The sequence below is a fragment of the Argiope bruennichi genome, chromosome X1 (genome assembly GCF_947563725.1).
Source record: "Argiope bruennichi chromosome X1, qqArgBrue1.1, whole genome shotgun sequence".
NCBI lineage: Eukaryota > Metazoa > Arthropoda > Arachnida > Araneae > Araneidae > Argiope > Argiope bruennichi.
The window spans coordinates 86,670,359-86,695,016 of NC_079162.1; the positions used below are offsets into that span (position 1 = coordinate 86,670,359).

Below are 24,658 nucleotides of genomic sequence, written 5' to 3' on the forward strand. Positions count from 1 at the left end.
ACCAGATTGGAATTTCTTAATAAATTGCTGCTTCTGTCATATTCTGTATTATCGAAAGATTGCAGCGTTGATATTTCCCTAAATGTGTAGTCTGAATAGGCCTGATAAACTTCAGTCGTCTTCTATTAACGGAGTACTTGTCAAACACGAAGACTTATTATGTGTTACTATCTAAACCATACATACAAATCTCACAAGATTCTTTGAGCCTAGTATATTCGGACTGATGCTTCAGAAACTGAAACTTCAATACCAGCCTATGATTTCCTTTGAGGCATTTTTCCCATCAGACTATTTTGGTTGACTGCATCGTTCAATTTGTGAATTCAATTCGTGTGAAAGGGACTAAGACTGAATAAATGAGATTTTCTTGGAGACTTTTAGTCTATCGAAGTTATTTCAAATCCCTTTGACTTCTATATCAAATTTGTATATGTTTGCTTCAATTATAAAAATATTCCAAGCGAATATAAACTATATAGCTTCTTGATATATGCCCACTTTCAAAAATTTATGCTATACTGTGAATCGTAATACTATTTTAGTAAACTTTTGAAGGTGTTAGCAAAGTAATGAGTTCGATTTGATTATGTTATTTTATTTGTTATGAAAGAGTTTCTTTCATTTTAATTTAACGATATATGCTATTCCTTGTTAGATTATTTCAATAACATTCAAGGGATCTATTTTCTTTGTTTCATATATAAAGGAATTGTTTTTTACATGATATTAATATAGATTTCGAAATATCAATCTGTATGTAAATTTATTAATAAATACATTAAATTAATGTAGAATTCTTGAAAATATAGATTTGCTTTAGTACTTTTCATATGATTATAATTGTTTCATCAATTTTAAGTAATGGGGACTTTTAAGTTTATGTTGTGTAACCATTTATTATTTATTATGCAAGATATAAGGTATATTATTTTAACATTTACTAACTAAATGTGTGTTTATTTTACACTTAATTGTAAATAAAAAAAGTAATGATATTATTCATTGAACGGTCTTTCCCATTTTGTTGGGATTAGTGTGTCATCGTTTTCGCTTGATAGTTTTTATTTATTTATTACTAGCCGCCTTTGGCGACCAGCCGGTTCGCCAATCTTAATGCTCGTTAAAATTTTAATAATTCACTATTTTATGTAATTCCTACTTTAATAGCTTCTTCATTCAAATATTTTAATTAAAAAAAAATTGTTATTTTTTCATCTGCTGAATCTAATTTTTCAAGGCTTTATTGCTGTTCCTTGCATCTTAGAATTTCAAAAGATGCTCTACATTATTGTAAAACAAATTGATTTTTTAAAAAATTTTCATGAGTTTTTGGGTAAGATTAATATAAAACGAATTTCGAAGTGTGCAATGAAACGAATGAATTTTTGTGAAAAATGATATTAAATTTATTTAATTAGTCAGTTTATTTGTGCAAAGCTGTCTATACAAAATGAAAAGTCCAGACATTAAAATAGCGTTTTATTATTATTATTATTATTACTATCGAAACTTTGAAGCTTTAACAGCCGTTCATAATAAATACCTTGTTCAGAAAAGTTTGCTTTAATTCTATGAAATGTTACAGAGTATATATTCATCTGTTAGCTTTTATTACCATAGATTCACTTCCTTTATTTCGCTAATCACCGAGCTTTGTTGAATTAGGGTTATCTCCCTAAGCTGAGTAATTTTCAAAAGTACTATGTCTTTTCTGCTTGCGGAGAAACAAAAAAAATCTGTTCAAAGGTAGCGGAATTCGCTTTCAAACGGAATCATGACAGAAAACCTGATTCTGGTAATTAAATTACTGTCAGAAGTGAGGATGCATTGACAGGTGGAATTATGAAACAGCTGGTTTATATCATCACCATCCAAACTACCCTGTGATCATGTTTTGTTAGATGAATGGGAAAATTTATTATGAAGCCACTGCAGAATCATTTTAAATAATTAGTACTTTTGTATAAAATATTTCACAAAACCAGGTGGAATGGATAGCTATCTTTTTACCTGAAGTAAAATAAGTTACGACAGATTTAATTATTTGTTGTCTTAAATTAAGTTTTAATATTTTCTATGGAATGTTTTCGTTAAATTTACATTTACATTACAAAATTTTCTGAAATCTTCCATAAATGTGTATGTTTGGCATTTCTTGGCAGTTTTTGTTTCATCTTTTTATTTTCTTTAATTTTGTTTTATGAGAAATTATTTTTGCCAATGCTATATCTCTTTGAATTCTCTGGCATTTATTATAAAGAATTCTTTGAATTATTATAATGAATTCTTTGACTTTTATTACAAAATAAAATATTAGGGAGGTACTTGAAATCGGTTTTCTTAATATGTGTTAACCAGTAACGAAATGTCACAAAGTTTTTCTACTGTTATTGTTGTTTGAATTTTGATTATTTTAATTGTTTCATTTAAAATAATTATTGAAGACTATAGTTTCATTAAATTTACATATGCAGTTCTTAAAAGAATTTGTGTTTTGTATATTGAAATAATGAAATAGCTTCTGTAAGCTAATAATTGCATAAATTTCTTTTTATATTATTGTCTTTAAACTTTTCTTGTAGAAGAGTGCTATGTTTAAGAATGCAAATACTAGCAGATCCACCTGCTTTTTCTTAATTTTGAGGTGTGATTTAAACTGAATAGTCTCATATGTCGTTTATAGGGGGAAAAAAATGTCAAAAAATTGTTTTAAAAAAAACTGGCCAAAAGTGACATCAAGCCCTTTAGGAAATTGAAGCAAATGATACCAGAAAACCCTGAAAGCTTTATCAATAAACCATGACATGTTGGTCCATAACGACAACATGATTCCTCAACGTAAATGATCTGTTGTTAAATAAAGCCTAGATTACTGTCGTCCTTTATATATATATATATTTTCAAATTAAATATAAAAGTTCAATTTTTTTGTTCTATAATTTTAAAAGTAAAATGGAATTTACAAATTTATTAAGTAACTGCTTTTGCAATGCCATTTTTTACTTCTTCTGAAATCGCAGTATTATGAGGCGGAGAACTTTGAATTCAAGTATTTTTTTTTTTCATCCAAAGTATATGGAATTAAATAATCAGCGGTGATGGCCCATTATATTATTGAAATGCTTTAAAATTTCCATTTTACAGACATCTAAAATTAAATTATTATTATTTTCATTTTGTGAAGCATTTTCACAAATACCTTTCCTATCTCTTTAATCATTAATTATTATAAGTGCACTTTTTTTCATATAAATAAAGTTTGAGTCATTCTCATTAAAATTAAAATTTTACTTCGTCATTTAATATTCCCAAAATGCTTACTTTAAATTTGTCGTTTTATTTAGTGTTTGAGCTATTTTTAATTCTTTGGTAATTTAGACGTAATCATATCTTTTTTAAATGAAGGGGATTATTATTTTTTATGTAAAATAATTATAACTTAAATTTAATATAGATTAAAATTTTGAAAAACAATGCTCATTTTGACGTAAACGAATTTTATTGCATATGCAATATAATCCTCAGCTTACTATTTTTTTTATCAAACATTAAAATTTAATTACTCTAAAAATAGTTTAATCATTTTGTACAATTAATTAAATGTAATCATTTCTGTAGCATTAACTGTAGTATTGTTAAGATTTGATTAACAAAGCCTTTAGCGGAACAATCTAAGTATTAGTAATAATGATTGTATCGTGTTTGAAGCACCCTCTCATTCATTTCGCCGGATTCACGGAACAACGGCCTTAAAATGTCGCACCCTTACCGTGGGACGCTCAATTCCACTGAATGCGCCTGCACAGAATATATCGCGGCTGTTCTCTCACAGCATCTACTTAACAATAATAGAGTAAGCTTCCTGCAACTGTTTTCTTGTCTAGTCTAGGAATTGCATTAAACGCGATCGGACAGAATGAATTCATTCACACAACCCCACAGCAATTGGATGACAGGAAATATTAGATTTCCACGAACTAGAGAAGCCAGATTTGTTCCAGAATTAGCATAGACTCCGTCCCTGATATCTTTCAAGTGCAGAGGCTTGCCGCGTCACTGCATATCGTAAAATTTAGCGAAATTGTCCAGTGCATGTCTTCCTACAGGTACTGGGAAACACTTAGGTGGATCACCAACATATGTAGGAAATGCGATTCTTTATAATCGGAAATCCGTTTTGTGATTCTTCCCCTTCTCCCCTGTAGTTTCATTGGGACTTTTCTGTTTATATAAATATACGTATAAGCACCTGGTTTAAGCTTTGGAAAGAACAATGCTTTATAGGGTTTGAAATCGATGTAGGTTTTTTAAAATACGTTGAAGGCTTAGCCCTTTATTACATTACTAATATACAAATATTTTTTTTAAAAAAATTGTAGATAAGTAAATCGGTTTGATAATAGAAATGAATTACTTCATAGATTTTATTTATTATTATTATTATTACTATTTAGAAGAATTGATGGCTGTAGAGTTATTCAATTAAAACTATTCCAAAGATGAAGAATCTTCTCAAAAATGAATGTTTAAAATACATGAAACTTCTTCTTACCTTACATTTGGCCGTATGCAATACCTGCAGACTGTCTTATGGCATCTAATTGCAAATGTATTATTACGATTAAATCCGTGAATATTAATGAATTTCTGGTCATTTTTTTGGCGATTTCAGCAGTAAAACTGTTTTAAGAAATGAAATTAAAGAAAAGCTTTGGTGCATTTGGCTAATGACCATAATCTGTTTTATGATGACATGCAGCAAAAATTAGAAACAAAATCTGTTTTTGGAAATCTTATAATAAATTATGAGCTATTAAATGAAATTTAATATTTTTGGCGATTTTAGCAATAAAACCGTTTTAAGAAATGAAATTAAAGAAAAGCTTTAATGCATTTGGTTAGTAACCATAATCCATTTTATGATGATATGTAGCAAAAATTAGAAACAAAATCTGTTTTTAGAAATCTTATAATAAATTATCAGTTATTAGATGAAATTTAATATTTTCTGATGTAATAGTCATATGCTGCCCTTTTTATAGAACTTAAATTAAGTACTTATGACATAGGTAAACATGCCTATGGATATATACCCCCCCCCCTCCCACCCTTTAAACCAGTTTTTTGATTGGGTAGACAAAAAATATTACATTTGTAATTCATTTGCAATGCCAGTTAGTCTTATATTTTTGTATGGATTTTTCATGCATACCTACATTGAAGTATTAAATGAAATGACGTCTTACAAGCGGTTAGGTTTAGATGAAAAAACATTAATAATTAATGATTTTCTAATAACTTTTAGACTCAAATTTTCATTTGTTGGCATGTGATGCCTTGTGAAATCATTGGATAAGTTAATCTACAATACTTTTGTGGTTTCAACATGCAAGAATGACAAAAAGTCCTTTATAACTTTTTATTGGTTAAAATTTAAATGATTTATTTATTACCTATTATGTAATCCTCATTATTTGAGCTACAACTAATTTGTTTGAGTAGTAAAGGTTGTTTTTATTTCATAACATATAAGAAATAAAGATTTTGTTCTTTTATAATTTATTTAAATCAAAAACATTCGTAAGAGTGATTTTTATTACATTTTGCGAGAGACAAGTTTATTAATTTCCATATTTCTAGTAAATATTTTGATTAAAAACTAAATAACTTATTCTGTACTCAATGAATCCGATTTTTTATTATTATTATTATTTGGCAGCAACAAATTTATCGAATTTTCAATAACGCTTTCTGAATGCGGAAACGAAGCAAATTCCATCGCTATATCTTGATTCATGGAAATTGGATCTTACCAGATCAGTTTTGAATTCGCTTATTTGAAGTATTTCAACACTATAAAACAGGCTATTCAAAATTGAGTTTCTTCGATTCTTTATTAAGTGTGAAATTGCTTTCTTAGAAGAAGGGCGTGAATTTATTTTGAAATTTACTTATTTTTCCTTTTTGTAAGGTGTTGGACGGTTCTGAGGCGTTGAGAAGTCAAAGGTCGAAAAAATTTGTCGTTCTGAGACGGCATCTATTGGTAAGTATGCCAGTTCTGTTTTATTCAGTGAGGTGATTTCTAGTAATCCTGAATCAGTGTGAGGTATATATTTTTTCTTTCTATTAAATATTTTTCGGCATTATCCATTGTTTTTTTAGAAACAAGAATTAGATTATAACTTCTTTTTAATGATTAACTTAGATTAGGACTTTTTTTTTTTAATTGTTGCATGGGAAAAGAATCGTACAATTCTCGACATTTTAGAAAACATTTTGCCTTAAAAAAAAAAAAAAAAAAGGCTTGAAAAATGGTACAGTTTTCTGAAATTAACTCGATTTTGAAAAACTGTGCATTTGACTTTTATCTCAGATGAAAACTCTTTGGGCTATTCTTATTCGTGAAACTTAAATAATTTATTTTGGGTTTTAGACTTAACATCAACAACAATTATTACTACCAAAAATCTTGGCTATTTCGCCATCAACAATTTTTGCTATTTCGAGTAAACTGGAATCAAGTTTAAACAATAGCATTAGAATTTTTACTATATTTTTCATGCAGCATGTTTTTGCTGTTTTTCTTGTCCTTGAAAATACTCATGCTCAAGCAAATTTATTCGTCATTTGAGTAAAAATGGAATGAAATAATTTTCTTTTTGAAATAGCTTTGTTCTTGATAGTTCCGATCTAGTAATTTCTTTTAAATGTAATGACAAACATTCGATAAACAATGTGGTCTAGACTTTACATTTTAGGAAGCCGTTATCATTTGTTAAATATGTGATAACGAGTTGACCTGTGATATGAACTTTGATTTGTTCGATTAACCTTGAAACCTCTCCATTTCCGATATTAAACCGATTAAAGATTTTGCTTATATAAATAATCATTTACATATTTAAATAACATTCCATTTCCATTTGTGGAAATTTTTTCGAAATGATCGATCGAATAATTTTGCCGAGAATGAATATTTTCAATTTAAAGATTATGAGTAAGGGGAAATGAAAATTAGTCGTAATAGTGTAGAAGACTCGAAGTCACGGACGGAACAGAACTCTTAATAATGGTAAGCCACAATTTTACACTTCCCGAAGCTTCTAGGAAATCTTGAAGGCAAGACATACTATTCAAGCTGCAATTCAGTGACGAAAAGGAAGGACACATTCAAGCTGCATTCAAGGTACGTTATTACGATTTTTTAAAAGTCTTTTAAAAATAAAAAAATAATTTCAATCATAGTCATAAGAGAGAGAGAGAGAGATCTTATTTTTAAAGAAATATGGATTTATTGTTGTTGCACAACTCCATTTCGGCCCGATTTTCTCCCTACCTGTGCATTCTACATGCAACTGGGAATGATTTTTTTTATCATTATTTTATTACACTTTTATTATAATTAATCATTTAAAAATTTTCCTTTTGTATTTCCGAAAGTAAAATGTTTTTAATTTAAACTTAGATATTATCAATATCATTTCCATTTAAATCGGTTCAAATTGCTGTGTTGCTAATATTTTGCAAATTTCAAAATGCTTAGCTATGATTGGCTTACTATTTTTGTTTTCATTTGATTGCACCCTGTATGGCATCAAATTCTTGCTTTTTTTTTCCGCCGTGGAATTGCTTTTTGAGCTTTTTGCAAATAAAAGGAATCGCACAATATATACCATCATATTTGACACATCCAGTCCATGCAAAGCTAAAATCAAAATCTCAACCGAAATTTCCCCCTTTTACCGTGTTATCTCCAACGGACCTTACAAGTACTAGGAAGATTCTGCCTATCAGAATAGTTCAGGAAGCCTATTTGGTCTTAATAGTAAAGTGCTCGGAAAAGTCTTTTCCCTCATCCAAAGTGTCCGGAGGGATAAAAAAAATAACGCAGGAAAAAAAAAATACTTAGCCTTATCTAAAAACCCTTGCAGATCTAACACCGCTTCTCCCCTCACATACGTCAGTTCACTCCCTCAGGCTGATAAATCGCATCAGGAGCTAGATTTCGTCAAGAGTCTCGATGGAAGTCTTTTGTGGCTACCTTGACCGAAATGTTAAGAGATATTCCGCTAGGAAGAGTTTTATTTGTGCATGACTACTTTTAATCTGGATTGTTACAGGGTACATACGATTGATATAAAAGGTGTATTTCATAAGAGTATTTGCTAATAGTCCGCTTGAGTTAAGCTAGGATGGATCCAGAGGTATTTATAATGAGAAAAGTAAAGGATATGCTGTTTAATTTCTTTAGTTATCTGGTTAAGAACTCTTACTAAGAGAAAAGGAGCTTTTTATAAGAGTGCGTATAAATAATTTGCTTGAATTAAGCCTTACGGATTCTGAGATATTTATGAGTGGAAAAGTAAAGGATGCATTAGTTAATTTCTTTAGTTGCCTGATCAGTGGTGCTTTTTATAAGGGTATTTATGAATAATTTGCTTTAACTAAGACGGATCCTGAGTATGTATGAGTGGAAAAGTAAAAGATGTGATATTTAATGATATTGAATTTCATTAGTTGTCTGATCAGGCAAAGGTGCTTTTTATAAGTGTATTTATGAATAATTTGATTGAACTAAACTAAAACAGATCCTGAGATATTTATGAGTGGAAAAGTAAAAGACATGTTGCTGAATTTCTTTTGTTATCTTGTCAGTAACTATTTCTAAGAGATAAGGTGCTTTTTCTAAAAGTATTTATGAATAATTTGCTTGAATTCAACTAAGATGGATCCTGAGATGTTTATAAGTGGAAAAGTAAAGGATGTGCTATTTAATTTCTTGAGTTTATTTGGTCAGGAACTATTATTAAGAAAAAAGGTCCTTTTTATAAGGCTGTTTGTGAATAATTTGCTTAAATGAAATTAAGATGGATCCTGAGATATTTATGAGTGGAAAAATAAATGATGTGGTATTTAATTTCTTTAGTTATCTGATCAGGGAATATTATTAAAAGAAAAGGTGCTTTTTATAACGGTATTTTAGAATAATTTGATAGAATTATACTAAAGCAGATACTGAGATATTTATGAGTGGAAAAGTAAAAGATGTGTTACTGAATTTCTTTTGTTATCTGGTCAGGGACTATTACTAAGAGAAAAGGTGCCTTTTATGAATTATTTGCTTGAATTAAAATGAAATGGATTCTGAGATATTTGTGAGTAGGAAAGTAAAGGATGTGCTATTTAATGTCTTTAAGTTATTTGGTCAGTGACTATTACTAATAGAAAAAGAGCATTTTATAAGTGTATTTATGAATATTTTCTTCAATTAAATTAAGACGGGTATTTATACGTGGAAAAGTAAAAGATGTGGTATTTTAATTTCCTTAGTTATTTAGCCGGGGCTATTATTAAGTTACATTTTTTTTCTGGTATCAATTGTTGACATGAAGTAAGTTCTGTAAAGATAGAATGTCATCTGACTGGTGTAGAAAAGGCCAGTTATAAAATTGGTACTTTTTAAAAAGTATTAGGACATAAAAATAAAAGTAAAAAAAATAATAAAAATATCCATGATAAACTGATATAAGACTGCCATAAATATCATAATAGCAAAATAGTTTTTAATACTAATTGAGAAATTTATTTATTTTTAAGTAATAAATTGGTCTTATTAGTTTTCTGCTTGAACCTGGAAGACAAATTAAAAATAAGGATTTCGATCTTAAATCTTGGGAGGGGGGTTACAGTAGTGATTTTTTTTTCTTCTGCTGTGAAGTTCTAAACAATTCATGATCCAACTGATTGGCATTCGTTTTATGTACGTGTTTGATCATATTTTAGAATTTACAAGAATAATAAGCAAGATTCTTTAAACTGTTGTAAATATTTCGACTTTCTGTAAGGACATGAAATTTAAAATATTTCCATGTTTTGTAGATATTTTAAAAATATTTATAAAATTGAGCAAATAAATGAAAAAAAATATTAATTCGTGATCGATGATTCTGCCGTGAGGATATATATAAAGAAAAGCAATGGTCAGATATTTAAAAAAAAAAAATCAAATATTTAGGTTAATTGCTCCCCTTCATTTTCTTCTAGGTTAAACTGTTTAGGGAAATTTATCTGAACTCTCTTGGACAATAAATGCTCAATCAAATTGTCGGTTTTCTATGAAAAATGGGAGAAACTAGACAAAAAGCTAAAAAAAGGTTGCTGGTTTCTCGAAACCGCTTTCAAGGAAGGAAAGAAATTAGCTATACTGACAGAGAGATGGATGACTTCTGGTATGATACAATATTTCTTTTCTTCCTGTGACACATTGTCGACAAATAGCAGCCACGCATATAAAACTCGAGCCGCTTTTATTGCTTTTTATGAGCTTTGTATTCTTAATTTCATTGCAATGCCAAAAATCGAATAAGCTAAGTGGATAATTAAGTTGTTTCTAGAACACAACAAGAATTTATCATAAATGCGTTATAATTTTCATTCTTTTCGAGTTTAGGTATCTTTATCGAAGTTTATAATCTGATAGAATGAGGGAAATAAAATTGATTAGTTTTGGACATAATCTTAATTTTAATTAACATTTAAGCTAATTAAAAATTTACTGGTAAATAAGCAGATGAAGAGCTGTTTTAAAAGGACAACTTTATCCTTCTTCATGGTTAGGCAGAATATTCAGTTTTCAGCAACTTTTAAAATTCGTTAAATCTAAGATAAAAGAGTGATCAACAAAATAAGGCAAGAAGTATTCAAAGTTTATATCGTTTCAAATGGGAATTTTCAGTAAATCTGGTTGAGCAATCATTTATTGTAAGCGTGTGTTTTACACATGATATTGCGGCGTAACATTGGATACTTAAAGTTTCAGAGATAAGACAGAAATGTGGGAAGGTCAAAACCCTTCTCAACTCAGAAGTTAAGGTGAAGTTTTATATGTTTATTAATATATTATATGCATGGATTAATAGACTAGAGAAATTACTCAAAATAGAACTGTCAGTAAAACAGAAGTAAAAACTAAAAATCATTAGTAGTACAGGGTGTTCATTAATTATTGTCGGGGTTTCCATACCTCATAACTTTCGAATAAAAAATATCACGCAAAAACCAATTACGTATTCGTAAATTACAACTCAAAGAATTTTATTAATGATATTAAAGTGTAAAGCTTGCACAATTTACACTTTGTAGGCATTCAGCTGAAGGCGATTATGTATTTGTAAATTACAACTCAAAGAATTATGTATTTGTAAATTACAACTCAAAGAATTATGTATTCGTAAATTACAATTCAAAGAATTATGTATTCGTAAATTACAACTCAAAGAATTATGAATACGTAAATTACAACTTAAAGAATAATGTATTCGTAAAGTACAACTCAAAGAATCGCCTTCAGCTGAATGCCTACAAAATGCAAATTGTGCAAGTGTTACACTTTAATATCATTAATAAAATTCTTTCAGTTGTACTTTACGAATACGTAATCGGTTTTTGCGTAATATTTTTTATTCGAAAGTTATGAGGTACGGAAACCCCGACAATAATTAATGAACACCCTGTATTATTACTACCGATTTTTATTTTTTACTTATGTTTTTACTGATCATTAGTAGTATTATTACTGTATAATGGTAATAAAAGTACTTAAATATAAACTAAAAAAGTGGATAAATCAAAAATCAATAAGGAATACTTAATATTGCATAACTCTATCAAACTATAAGTAATAAAAAAAGTTCTACTGAAAAAAGTTTGTTCCAAATAAAAAAAAAGAAATTAATATTTCCAAACCCAGGGGTGTTTGTGCTCCGGGGAAACCCCGGAATTCCGGGGATTTTGAACTTCGATACCCGGAAATTCCGGGGATGGTCATTCAAACGGAAGTAGGAATAATAATGAATTATTTATTTTGATCTGGGTAATTTTGTTTGCTTTGAAAGCAGAAAACGCAAGGTCAGTGTGTGTGGTGAAAACTTTTCCTTTCTTTCTCCAAAGGCAGTGATAATGCGTGAAAAGGGGGAAAAAACTTCTTTTTTGTTCTTTCCTTATTGCGAGTTATGACTCATTCCCCCGGTTCTCGGACATTCTCTTCTGGATTCTTTTCGGCAAGTAGGCGCGGCAGAAAAAAAAGGGAGAGACTTCGTTCGACCAGATGTGCGATCACGTGACCTGGGTTCAAAGGTCTTAATTTTGCAAAATTAATGGTTATTAATTTTGCAAAAAAAGTAATTCGTTGAACTTTTATAATTAGGTCATTCAATACTTCATAATTGTAATTTTTCATTTCTCTCTCCCCCCCCTTCTCGGAACTCCAAAATGTCGGTAGTAAGTCCGTAAAAGTTTCAGGGGATTTTTTGGGGTCCCACAAACACCCCTGCAAACCTCAACTATATATATATATATATATATATATATATATATATATATATATATATATATATATATATATATAATATTAAAAAAAAAAGAATTCCTTTTATCCGTCCCCCCTTCTTCCAAGGGAAAAAAAAAATGTTATGAATCAATCTTTTTAGGAATTTGGCTGAAAATATCTGGAAGCGTATGCTTGAGGCATGTTGAAAATCAAGATAACTAATAGTCGAGGGAACTTTTACAACTTAATAGACAACCCGTATCTGCAATAATTACAATAAGATAAAAGCTGCAAACGCTTATCGAAGGTGTGAAACATGCTGAGGTCACAACTGGAAAGAAGTTTGATAGAAATGATTCATGTCCCTTTCAAAACATGCTTCGAAAAACAAGAATGCCAGGGTGGGGGAAAAGGTATCCCTTGAATTGGAATCGTGCCTTTTCTAGGTCAATTGTTCTCAGTGTTTGCAGTAACCTTCAACTGCTAACGCCACGGTTGATAGCGATCCATATAACGTAGAGATACTGGTGAAAGCTAATCAAATCTTTTTTTATCTTTTATTTGATTGCATTCATTTTCTGTGAGCTGCGAAGGTTTGTTTTGTTATGCTTCTGTAGCAGTGACTTTGCTTTGTTTTTTACTGCTTTTAAAAACTCGAAGGTTAGAATAAACATACAGATTTTTTAAAGAAAGGAAAAGCATGTTAGTTTAAAAGTGGTATAACGACTTTTAATTTTGGTGTATTTAATTTTTAATTTTTTTTCTTTTGTATTATGTGTTTGAGACAACTGGGTTCAGTTAAAAGAAAATAGCTTCTGTTTTCTCTTTCTCTCTCTCTGTCTGTCTCTTTCTGTTAGAGTATGATAAAAATAAATGAATTATTTAGATGCTTTTCTAATAGCCTTCTTTTTATAAGAATATATAATAAATTTTATAAGACAGATGGCATTTTAGAAGTAGAAACGATGTCAGAATATCAATATATTAAATTCCTTTAAATAGAACTTGTTTGCCATGTTCAGTAATTTAAATGTTTTGCAATTCCCAAAATTTTAATTAATTTTTTTTTTTAATAAAAGCACACGCTTGTTTATTTTTTTTTATAATCCTTTGTTATTTCTGACGAGGACAGTGGATATTGTTTCTCGCATTATAACAGGCAAATGCAAAGCCACTTCAAAAAAAAAAAAAAAAGACTCGGTTTGCATATTTATTTACAAATAGTCGACTTTGTTTTTTACTTGTACTGTGTATCTAAGCCACAAAGAGTTATGTTATGCACTTTATATATATATTTTTTAATTTCATTCATTTATTTATTATTCTTAACATATTATGCATTCTAAAAGATGAAAATTTGCATTTCATTCCTAGAATCAGTTTTGCTACTAGAATACAAAGTGTTTACAATTTCCATAACATTTTAAACAAATATAAAATTTAATAAAATAATCTGAAATAAATCTTTCCTGTACTTCCATTATGGCACAAAATTGCAAATGAACATTCAAAAACCATCCGATTATCTTGGATGCCCTGTTTTATTTTCATATATTATTTAAGTCATCGGGTGAAATATTTAGTGTTATTGCCCTATCAGTCATTAGAATATTATCCTTTTATCCTCATTTGTTTTGATAGTAACTGGACCTTTTTTCATATTGGCTTAAGAAATGTAATATGTCAATAACCATCTGTAGCCTTTATATAAACTCGATTTTTTCTACTGCAGTTTTGGTTTTACCCATCTAGTCATTTCATCGGACTCGCTCACTAGTTAATCATCATTGATGAAAGATAATATAAACGCAGTGCCGATAGCGAATGATCCAAAAAAGCCAATTAGTGCTGAAAGCTTTCCCTTATCAGTTTTTTGCCAATTGTTAAGCACCAGAAATGGAATTTAATTTGATGCTTTTTCATATGCTGTCCTATCCGTTGAATTTTAATTGGAGCATTCATTTCTCTGCTGGTCTTTGGTTAAAAAACATATTTCGCAATTACTGTGTATAGGATGTTGCCATTTAATATATTTTTGGGATGGAGAGGTATCGTTCCATTTCGATATTGAGATGCTGTTAGAGATACGGAAGGTTGAGGTGTAGCACTCCTGACAAGAGTAAATCGCGTGCTAGAAAGGGATGCGCGTTCTTGGTAGGGCGTGGCTCTAGAATCGAACAATTCTGCCTCCCCCGTACTCGACAGCTGGCACGTAAGTCCTAATATATTCATATGACTTCGAGACGAATGTTTCGCCCAAGAATGGAAGGTAGATTCATAAATAAAATGTAGACCAACGGTACCAGGGACTTGGGAAAACTAATTTTAAGCTCCTGACCTTTTATTTCCTCAAAACGGATCTGTTTTCGTGTTCTCGCATTCTTTAGAAAATAGTAATTTAAAATGTTTCCGGTTTGGGTGCAGCAAGGTTTTTAGTTATCTTTTGAAAGCATTTCTTTACGATAGATAGCTGCTGAGTGCACTTTTAATGAGGTAATGTCATAAATAGATTTTTAAAAAATTAAAAGTAGATTTTAGACAGATGTATGGTGATGAATCAAAATTTTTTTTCCCTTCTGGTTGGTTTCTCGTCTCAACCGTCATCGTAACGAAGAATTAGTTTTTTCAAAAATGAATAATAAATTAAAACCTTTCTTAAATAAGATAAAAACAAAGCAACATAGCAGTTGTTAGAAGGAAAAATTGATTTGATATTTGGATTTTTAGTTGCTTGAATTTCTTGCTGCAAGAATGTGAAAAAAAAAAAAAAAAACGTAAAGCAAGTTGACTATCAAATTGCACTTGTGAAAATATTAATTCAAAGAAATTCAACTGGTTTGGGAAATGTTCATCTTGAACCGAATTATAACACTTGAAATTATCTTGTCAGAATTTTAGGATATTTTACTTATCTTTATTTCTACTAAGATCTCTCTCTCTCTCTTTTTTTAAGGAAACTTATGTCATGATCTATTACCTTAATGTGCTTCAAAACTAACGTAGAAAACTGAACATAGTAAAATAAAAAGCTTTCACATTAGAAAATGTTTCGCTGAAGTAAAGATAACTACAATTTTCATTTCGTGACCACCGCCCTGCTTAAAGGCGGAGTTCACTCTGAACAACTTTTACGGTTAAAAGAGCGCGTAGTCGGCTGCTTAAGAAACGAAAGAATTAACATGCTTTAGAGGAATAATGCACCGAAGTCTAGATTTGTGCGTGTGTGTTTTTGTGAATGAGAAAAAAAAAAAAAAGTTGGGATCTTTATAAAATCGTTTATAGTTTCGGTGAATTGTAGGCTTTCTAATAATATAAAGCCTTTCTAATAATATAGCCTTTCTTATGTTAGATGAAATCCTTATAAAATTGTTGATATTTTCTTTGAATTAAAGTCTTTAATAATTCAAAGCCTCTCTTATGATTTATGAAAAGTCGGAATCCTTATAAAATTGTCGATAGTGTCAGTGAATTAAAGTCTTTAATAATATAAAGCCCTTCTTATGATTGATGAAAAGTTGGAATCTTTATAACATTGTTGATACTTTCGGTGAATTAAATCTTACTGTTGATATAAAACCTTTCTTCTGATTAATGAAAAGTTGGGATCCTTATAAAATAGTTAATACTTTCGGTGAATTAAATCTTACTAATAATATAAAGCCTTTCTTCTGATTGATGAAAAGTTGAGACCCTTATAAAATTTGTATAGTTTCGGTGAATTAAAGTCTTTTTAATAATATAAAGTCTTTCTTATGATTGAAGAAAAGTCGGAACCCTTATAACATTGTTGCTAGTTTCGGTGAATTAAAGTCTTTCTAATAATATAAAGCCTTTCTTATGTTTGATGAAAAGTCGGGATCCTTATAAAACTTGATAATTTCGGTGAATTAAAGTCTTTCTTAATAATATAAAGCCTTTCTTATGGTTGATGAAAAGTCGGGATCCTTATAAAACTTGATAATTTCGGTGAATTAAAGTCTTTCTTTTGATTGATGAGACATGGGTATTATTATTTTGGATTAAGATACTTTTATCTTGTGAGGATGTTAATGACTGACATTTTTTTTTGAGATAAAATTGAAGAACGCGGCTGAGAAATTTGGAATATTTTTTCCTTGTTTTTTTAATTCAATAACATTAATTAGAGACAATTTTTCTAAATTGTACTCTTCCAAATGCTAGAAAAAAGTAAATAAGTGTCTGTACATAAAACAGCTTGTTCCTTTCATCAAATTAAAATTAGAACCCCGCTTAGCAGAATTGTGGAGCTGCGCCCGCATCAAAGAAATTGTTTTTTAATTGTGGAATTAACCCTTTGCGGTCTCAAGAATTCTTTTCAATTCAACGCTAAAAGTGGGGAGGGGAAACAGCCTTTGAAGATGTTTTAGAGTGCTTCAGTTACTTTGAATTTCCAAACCCCCCCCCCCCCCCTTTTGTCTTCAAATATAAATTGTAAATTATTAAAAAAAATGTTGCAAAAATACGTGAAAAAAATCGGCACATATCACACTACGTAGATTAAATTTGGCATGTGGTTTTTGCTGCTAGAAATTTTGAACCATGTTAGATTTTAGATCAAATCCACTATTTGCTCATATATGATCTTCTTAGTGCAGATACAGTGTTGAAATCTTAAAATCTTCTGTCGTTGACAGTAGTTCAATTTCATTCTTAGCAAATTTCTGAAATAATCTCCTGGTCGCTGACATTTTAAAGCGTTAAAAGTGGAAGTTGGATCTTAATCCTATTAAGAGCGTAAGAAGATTTAGAAATACTATCAGATCTTAGTTCTTATTTCAAAAATGTCATTTCCAGTAAATATCCTGTTTGGTGGTGTAATTCCTTTTTATTAAACCCATATTTAAGATTTTTTTGTCTTTTTTTTTTTTTTTTTTTTTTTTTTGTCTGTTATTCATCGATCAAAAGACTTAAGGGATCCGATGATAGCTGTTTACAAGGATTCCTTTTTTTAATGTCTAATTCTAATAAAAATTTTTAAAACAAACAGCTGTTAGTGACATATGAACCGGAGAAGGTTTTTGTCTGGGTAAAGTAAACGAAAGGAAAGATTTCTACTTTAGAAGATTTAAATTTATCGTATACTACGATAAGAAGTAAGCTTACTGAACAGATTGCTATCCTTGAATGTGAATCTCTGAAAATATTTTGAACAGATTGCTATCCTTGTATGTGAATCTCTGAAAATATTTTGAACAGATTGCTATCCTTGAATGTGAATCTCGGAAAATATTCTGATTCTTATCTTTCTCTTTCCGAAGTCGAGAATGAAATGATTGGATTAAATACTGTTTTTTCAATCTTAACGTAAATGTTTGGGTGAAATTTCATCTACATAAATAAAACTGAAAAGCCATCCTTACTGAAATCCGTAATATTAGATAGATATGCATGGAAATTTTTTTTACAAATTCTGTGAACAAAAAGAATTTTTGGTAAAATTTTCACGGCAATTAATTAAGTATTAGTAAGCTAAAAAGAAACTTATTTTTAATTACATATCTTATAAAATTATAATAATTAATATAATAATGATGAAATTAATTAATAAATCTAAAAATTGTAGATTTGATTAGTATTTGACTTGAATCTCACATTTCCATAACAATTAAAATTAAATGCAATAATAAAATTTTTCTTATTATTGCAATGACCCCCCCCTAAGGTAATTATTTTCTTCTTTTCTAACTTTCAGTCCTGATAAATTTTCTTTCTAATGAGAAATAGTGTGGTAATATTAGAGCTAAAGGAGTTCCCACTTTCATACTTTTGCCGTTTTTGCCGAATATTTATATTATGGAAACTCATCTAATTTATTCTTTTAATATATAGTGTCGTTTATTGTTTGATTTTTTTTAAATATATAAAAATCAATTGAACTTACTAAAATATTTTTAAACTTCTTATTTTATTAAAAAGAAAAATCCTCTTTAATCATTTCATTTCTGTTGCTGTCTCTGCTTTTAGTGGAATATGTTTTTCCTCTAGAAATGGGGAGGGGTAGGGAATAAAAATAAAATCTCCCTGTGCTCGGCATATGTCAGGATTCCTCTTACCCCCTAAAAACCATTTTGAATGGGAGGAGTCGTGTATTTGGGGGTCAAAGCGACAGCCATGAGTCATTTATGACTTCTTGTATCCACTGGTGTGTTTTTATTTTTTCAAAGCTCTAAAGTGTTCTGGCGATAACAGCACTTACTTCCCTTGGGTAACACTCGCATCTTATCGTTGACGTTTCTCTTAATCTTCTACCCTTCTCAAATTTCGTGTGTGAAAACAATTCTAAACGCTACCTAAAAAACGGAATGAATGAAACGTGTAAATACAATGTTTAAAATCCGCTTCCACATCCTAGTTTTCAACTAGTCTTAAGGGAGCTTTTATTTTTTAATGCTTTTTAAATGCTTTTATTTTTTAAATTTCTATTCAATTCATCGTTGCTTTACCGTCTAATTGTCACTTCCATAGAATAAAGCTTTCCTTTCGTATTGCCTGAGACGTGGACAAACAGATCTAGAATAGACAGCCATTCAGAATGTTATTACTATGTATAGAATTTGAAGGTGGATCAAAGAAATGCTTCAAATGTCTTGTCCAACAAGAGTTTTTATACAACAAATTTTATATAATACTTAAGGAGTCTAAATGTTTTAACTGAGTTGGCGCAATTATCATTGGCACATCATGAGCAGTACCAGTAAACTCCATCAAACCAAACAATTTGTTGTAATAATCATGTTTCCTGTAACCAATTATGATCGATGTTCCAGTCGACATAATATTTTAATGTTTTCTGCTAATTAAAATTAAGGTAATTTGTTCTTTCCCCACTTATTTCATTTAAAAAAATCCCACTTCATCATCGAAATAAACATTACTCTACAACTGAACATTAATAGGTCTGTAATCGATCGAATCTTGGGCAATTTTAATGTGTGGATTGCTTTACTTTTAACTCTCAACTTTGGTGCACTGTTTATTGTTTAAGCTGCACAAAAGAATTCGCTCTAAAGTATACTATACAATACGGTTTCTATCATTTTCTTTTATGATTTTGCATTCTTTATTCTTATTATTCATTTTTAATAAGTGAACATATAGCTTATTGCTTACAACGTTTTATTTTCTTATAGCATTTAAATTTAAAACTTTTAAACATAAGTGAATGCCATGAAATCTGTAATCAATTATTTACTCAGTATACTTACACAAAATATCGGAATATTATCTGATTCGGGTATTAAATTTCCATGAGATGCAAGATTTATTTGTTAAGCTAAAGTGGAATTGTCCTTCAACTTAGCTTAAGTATGTACACCTGGCCATTAATTTCTTTCGGCAATTTTTCTAATTTTTTTCTGCCTGTGCTCGCAGTTTTTGTCATTTTTGAATTATAAAGAGACCGATTAACAGAAACGTTGAGCCTAATCTTGAATTTTCTTGTTTGGCAGAACTCCAGAGCCCGTTGCCCTGTACGCCTGGCTGAGAAGATAGATTTTGGCAGTTTCAAGGCATGCCAGAAAACACTTTTAGCCTTACAGGCATCACTTCATGACAGTTTGTAAAGAGGATTTGTTTTCTTATGTAAAATACTTGTATTCAGAATAAAAATAAACTTTAGAAGTAAAATTTCTGTCGTTTTGTTTTCTTGGGGACTATAGGGTTTCTCTTTTTTGAAAGAAGTACATTTTGATTGGCATTCTGAGATCGTTTGAATGTGGTATTTATATATTTTTAAAAGGACGTTGAAGGGTTTTTGGATAGAATAAATTCGAACATAGTTTCAGTTTGGAAAAAAAAAAATATTGTTTGCCGATTGTTGTATAGAAAATACATGCATTTGATATAGGAAACGATAACGCCTTTTGTCTTCGTTATTTGAGATAATAGATCGCTGATAATGATTGTTAGACTAGTTATATTATTTTTTGTTCTCATATTCAGATTCAAATCTGAACCTGAACATTGTTCTTAATTATCTGATTTTAATGAACAAAACCTGTCCAGAGAGTACTGCAATGATTAAACTATATGTTTATCAGTACTTAAATTAATCGGCTATTTTAAAAATGCACTTTTAGGGTTTCATTTGTTGATGCATTTCTAATACCATCTAATGCAACATTTGTAATTCCTTTGTGTACGAAAATTCATAAAATATATTTTTTTCAACTTGATAAATTATAAAAGTAATAGACGACTTTAACTTAAATAATTTTCAAGCATGATCAATTTTTTATTGATTTTTACGTATATTTCTTGCGACCATGAATAAACAACATAATCACAATGACAATGATAATTGGGCTTGAAAAAGATTTTAAAAATGTGATAGAGATTGATAATTTTATTTGATTTGCAATAATAGAAATGATTATATAAATCTGACAACTTTTCAGCATGCATATAAAACAATAAGAAATAATTTCTGTTGTATTGTAAAACTGAGACAATTCATTGAAGCATTTTTTGATGTCATTTTCCCATTAAAATCATTTTGATCGATAAAACGGAATTATGAAATGTCATAAAGTCGACGAAAGATCTCGTAAATTTGAATTGATATCATCAGTTATTTTTATACTCACCAATAAAATTCCACTTATAATTTTAAAACGCTGTAATAATAAAATATAACATAACCGTATAAATAATTAAATATAAAACCGTATATAAAATAAACCGTATTAAATATAAAATAACCGTATAAATTTTTTTAAGTAAATAGAGCATGGGATATAAAGAATTTTTTATAATGTAAGATAACATGCAAATGGCAAGTTAAACAGAGAGGGAATAGTTTGGTGTAAAATGGAAGATATATTACCGAATTCTTACAAACAGTTTACTTACGTATTCCAATCACAAAATTGTATCTCCTAGCATTCTCTTTTTCCCTCAGATAAGATTATTCTGTCAGTAGGACCACACACTGTTAAATAACGTTGTGTGATTTTTACATTATTCTCCATGACTTACCTTTTCAGAGCATTTTTTCAAAATAGACGTCTATCCCAAAGCTAAAAAGTCTACTTATGGGTTCTTTGCAAAAGACACCCACAGTGTGACCTAATAAGTGAAGATAATAGTGAGGATTTTGCTGTCAGGAACTCACTGCCATCGCCGATACGAGGCAGAGCATGAATTTCTATCTTGACATGACTCTCATTATTTTAACGATAAGAAGGATTTAAAAGTTGCGGTTTCAAATGAATGCTATTTTTTTTCCCATTTACAGAAAATTAGGTATCTATCACACTATCTGACTTTCCGAATGTTTTTGAGAAAAGTCTTCTACTATCTCTTGGAAAAAGAAATAGGTGGGCGTGCGTTTGCACTCGGCATATAAATAGTACGTTAGCTATTTTAATTTTTAAATTTGGGCTATTTCATATCAAATCGGTTTTTATTAATATCCTTTGCACATTGTTAGTGAATATTAATTTTTCAGAATGCATGTTTTAAGCACGACTTAAAACATTAAAGATAGCATTTGGGAATTATTTAATCTAAATAGTCACAAAACGTTCATGTGATGGGAAATCTAGCAACTTCTCTGTAATAATAAAAAGAAGCAAGGAGCTAATAAAATAAATATATATTTATAATAAATATATAATATAAATATAATAAATATCTAAATATATTAAAGGTTGGTTGATAATCCAGGGAGAACTGTTTCATATTTTTAAAGTCAGGCACAAGGCCGACTTAGCCTAATTGGGGACCGGGCAAAAACTTCTTTTAGCCCCCCCCCCCCCTCTGCTTCATTACTTTAGTAATGAAGGGCCGTTTGTAGAATCGTTGAATGTTTAAAAACGTTCATTAAAGAAGGAAACGTAAAATAAACTTTCTATTCGATTTGGGGGGGGGGGCTCCTCTGATGTGGGGGCCCGGGGCAACTGCCCCGTATGCCCCTGTCTTAATCAGGCTCTGGTCAGGCATTATTTTTTTATTTCCCGAATATAGATAGTATCAATTTCTTCAGATTTATTTTTGTTAAACTCAGTGATATAGGTGACACAGATTTACAAATATTTCTTTCTAGTATATATATATATATATATATATATATATATATATATATATATATATATATATATAAGAGCGTTGTAATAAATGTTTTTACACTTTTTTCAATTTACAAAAAAAAAAAAAAAAAAAAAAACGAAAGTTTTTTTTTCACAGTAATATTAATAGTAACTGGTCATAATATATATATATAATTTCATCAGAAAAAAAAGTGAATTAAAAAGTTTTTTGGAGAAATTTTTAACCAATCAGTATGTCACATTTTAAGAAATAATAGTCATAGGACATTCAAATAAATGCGAACCTCTGTTAAATGAATTAATACTTCTTTAAAATTGAAAAATTCACATTTAAATTGTAATTTGTGCATGAAATACAATGAAGCTCAAGAAATGATTATTTTGTATTTGGTTTGTTACTGTTTTTTAAAAAAATTAATTAATATTCATTATAAACTGTAAAATCTACATACTTATGCTACATTAATGACCAAATAATCTTATCAATTAATGAAAACTTTTATTTAAAAAGTAGTTTTATTTTTTGTAGCTCGTATCTCAACGATAATGGTGTTCTATCAAAGCATCTCCACTTTAAAATCTTAAGATCCTTTTGATGAATCCATCGTGCGAAAATTACTTATCAAAGATAAAGTTGCACTTAAGTCCAACGTCTTTACTATTTCGAAAGCATCATCTAAGAGAGAACTGAAGTGCTCTCTCTACTATTTCGTATTGCTTTGGCGTTGCCTGTTCCATTGTATTGGCGTGTAGCATCATTATCTGAAATATCGAATGGTCACTTTGGTAATTGACATCATTGTGTACAGTGTACTTGCAAATACGATTTGAAAATGTCAAAGGCAATAATTAGCCTGGTGTGTCATTTTGAAATTGTATCACTAAATTGTCTTTAATGATACAAATGCTTGATGATTATAGCTGCATTTGTTAAAGTGCATTGAAAATTGCTGATATATCTTAATGCTGGTTTTTGCATCTTAAATACTTTAAATCAAAATTGTTAAAAGGAATTCTGCAACACATTATGGAATGATTAAATTTTGTTCATTTAAGTGATTTGAAAGTCGTTATATGGTTAATAACCTTGTAGTATGAAAAAATTTTCTACTTTCTCATTAACTCTAGGACTACAATACAATTTAATGTTTTCAGTTAAAAAATAAAGCAGTTCAGTTAAATACTTTATTTCATACCTTTATTTAATGGTTCATAATTTATTCTTCGCCTTCCTTTAAATTATTAAAATAAGTAAATAATATTTGACGTATTTTTTTCTCGTTAAGTTATTGGTTATGGCAGAAGACATTCTTATTTTTCCAGAATAGATTTCGAGTGTTTCTAAAAACAAATATATTATGGAGAAAAAATATAAGTTAGGTTTTACCATTGCAAATTCTGCTGGTAAATCAACAATACTATTATGAGAGCCTCAACCCCCACCCCCCTTTCTGAGTAATAAGCAATAGAATATTTTCAGAAGCTTATATTTTGTTTCGAACTAGTTGTTCGCAAAACTCCATTGAAGATGTCGACGATTGACAAAAAAATTCCCTAAAAACAAATATTGTGAGAGGGCAAAAGTCCGCCTGTCTCTTCTGTTTCTTGGCTTTCCACGCTTAGAATAGCTCTTCAATGTTCGCGAGCCTCTTTTCGGAAGAAACATGAACTTGAGCACTCGTGCTTCAACGGAGCGTTAATAAGCTTTGCCATCCTTGTTGCGAATCGAAACGTCATGATCAAGCCGAGCTCAATGGCCCTCTAGAGAAACTGGGAAGTGCTGTCTCTTGGTACTTTAGGGGGCTTATCCCCTGGGCAAAGTCAACCTTCCCCCAATAAATGCGAAATCAGATGAAGGTAGGGTTCATTGTCGAGCAGTATTGGGGCAGGGGATAATAGGAAAAAAAATTATGTCAATCAGAAGTCAGTCCTCTCTTTTGAAGACCTATATTTAGCTAAAGAGTTGGGAGTAGGGGGCCTTCAGAATTGGGATTTGGCAGGAGCTCGGATGTGCGGCTAAAAGTATGAAAGTCATTGTTATATGTAGAAAAGAATAAGCTGTTCATATTTTGGCTCGATATAGGTCTGTTATTTTCCGTATTTTGGAATCCCTCTTAAGAGTTCCGATATTTTTTTTTTTTTTTACAACAATCTAAAGTAATGATTTTGACAGTTATAATATTTTATTTATTGAGTCGTATATTTTGTGATCATGTACTTTTCGATTTTTACTATATTAAATTTATTTTGGAACTTT

The 24,658-nt window shown here is 29.8% G+C and overlaps 1 protein-coding gene across 9 annotated transcripts in view; it reads left to right on the plus strand.

Moving 5' to 3' along the window:
* The window catches only part of LOC129958173 (toll-like receptor 6), a 113,083-nt gene that overhangs the window by 6,501 nt on the left and 81,924 nt on the right, over positions 1–24,658 (plus strand). For 2 of the 9 annotated variants that reach the window (XM_056070418.1, XM_056070420.1), the window contains exon 2: positions 5,975–6,046. The exons of 3 other annotated variants lie outside the window; for them this stretch is intronic. The gene's annotated coding sequence lies outside the window, so the exon portion shown is untranslated. Of the gene's footprint in view, positions 1–5,974; positions 6,047–6,804; positions 7,190–10,047; positions 10,233–19,800; positions 19,979–24,658 lie in introns of those variants that run through there. 4 more of the 9 variants (XM_056070422.1, XR_008783172.1, XM_056070421.1 and 1 more) reach the window with 4 other exon arrangements.